This window comes from Hevea brasiliensis, unplaced genomic scaffold, assembly GCF_030052815.1.
Source record: "Hevea brasiliensis isolate MT/VB/25A 57/8 unplaced genomic scaffold, ASM3005281v1 Scaf396, whole genome shotgun sequence".
Lineage (NCBI taxonomy): Eukaryota > Viridiplantae > Streptophyta > Magnoliopsida > Malpighiales > Euphorbiaceae > Hevea > Hevea brasiliensis.
In genome coordinates this window covers 85,726-87,745 of record NW_026614913.1, presented here as the reverse complement: position 1 = coordinate 87,745, position 2,020 = coordinate 85,726, and the positions used below count along the sequence as shown (strand labels likewise).

Genomic DNA, 2,020 nt, shown 5'->3' with positions numbered 1-2,020 from the left:
TCATTTCTTCATTTGGGTTTGTCTTTAAACAATGATTTGTGAGTAGTTGATTGAGATTCTAGAGATGGGTTTGTAAATATTGATTTGTTTTGTGGTTTTGAATCGATTTAGCCATTTAAATGAAGATTGTTATATTTTGATTTATTGCTTGTGTGCTTATTTCCTTGCTTGATGAATGGGCCCTCATTAAGTTAAGTTTTAATCCTTAATAGATGGACAAAAGTGAATATTGGGGATGGATAATCTTGCAATAAACTTTATTTTCTTGGTGTTAGAAATAAGCTAAGAAGATTAAGGGAACTTTCCAAAATCAATTAGAGCATTAATTGGGTTTTTGTTAGATTTGAAATACCGTGAAAACAGTGGTTTGATTTAATGAAAACCAATTTTGAGATGCTTGAAAAGGTTTCAAAAATTTAAGAATTGATTTCCTCAAAATTGCAATTCTCATGTGTTTGGCTAAATTAGGAAAAACCACATGCAAACAATATTGAAAATCCAATCTCTAGAATCAATTTATTTTTCATTGAAATTAGATATAAATCCTCCAAACCTCATAAATAGCAATTTAAATTTAAATCCAATTTAAATCCAATTTCTATAATCACTTTATTTTTATTTAGATTTAATTTAGATTTAATTTCTCTCAATTTCATAAATAGATATTTCAAATTAATTTTTGGGTAATCTAGTTTAATTAATTTTAGTTAATTGATTGATCTAGTTTTAATTCCTCAAATACCAATTTTAATTCCAAATTTCATTTTACATCTTTAATTTTTGTCTTAATTTTAATTTTTAGATTTTATTTTTAATATCTTTTAATTTTTGTCATTCTAATTTGCTGATACTGTTATTTCCAATTGAAGCACAATTCTGTGGATCTATATCAATTTTTAAAACTATACTACTGTGACCTGTGCACTTGCGGACACCGTATCAAGTTTTTGGCGCCGTTGCCGGGGAATTGTTTGTTTTTAAGTTGGATTTTAATTGTTTTAAGCTAATTAGAATTTTTATTTTCTTTTATTTTCACTATTGTTCCTTGTGTTTTTCAGGTACTTTTCTTGTTTATGAGACGATTAAAAGCACAAGTGATATCAATTGTTGTTCAACCTAAATTGAAAAATTCACGAGCCAACAAAAAGGAGTACAAGAGAAGAAAAGAAGTAAAAGAAGAACAACAAATATTTGAGCATGAGGAGACAATAGAATATATGGAGCCTCTAAATAGAGCTATTTGTGGAAACAATTGAGCAAATGAGCAAAACGGCAAAATGTCAGGGTTAATCAAAATAATCCTCAAAGAAGATCCATGTTAGACTATGCTTTTCCTAGATGTACTGATGTGAGAGATAATAGACCTATTATTGGAGCTAATCAATTTGAATTAAAAACTGGTCTTATTCAAATGGTTCAGAATTCACAATTTGGAGGTAGCCCACTTGAAAATCCTCATTCTCATTTGAAGAAATTTTTGATGATATGTGGTACACAAAGACAACCTGGAGTTTCTGATGAAGTTATTCGGCTCACATTATTTCCATTTTCTCTTCGGGATTCAGCATTGGAGTGGTATGACTCACTCCCACAAGCTATTATAGCTACTTGGGAGCAGCTATCTCAAGCTTTTCTATCTCAATTTTTCCCACCTGGGAAAACTACTCATTTGAGGAATTTGATGGTAGCTTTTAAACCAAGAGATGATGAAACTTTGTATGAATCTTGGATGAGATTTAAGGAGCTTGAAAGGCAATGTCCTCATCATGAAATACCCAAATGGATGATTGTTCAGAATTTCTACACCAGAGTTACTCCAGCCATAAGAAACACAATTGATTCACAAGCAGGAGGAGATTTCATGAGAATGACAAGTGAAGAATGCTATGATCTATTAGAGAAGATTGCTCATAATACCCATTTATGGGGAAATCCTAGAGCACTTGAGCCAAAGAAAGCTGGGATCTATGAACTTGACTCAGTTAACTACATGAATGCAAAATTTGATCAGTTGACTCAG

The 2,020-nt window shown here is 30.8% G+C and overlaps 1 non-coding gene across 1 annotated transcript; it reads right to left on the bottom strand.

The window, feature by feature from the left end:
* Nucleotides 1-1,666: 1,666 nt before the first annotated feature.
* On the bottom strand, nucleotides 1,667-1,773 carry LOC131177301 (small nucleolar RNA R71). The gene has a single exon (XR_009146875.1). It is a non-coding gene; the product is annotated as a small nucleolar RNA R71 (small nucleolar RNA).
* Between the last annotated feature and the right edge of the window lie 247 nt (nucleotides 1,774-2,020).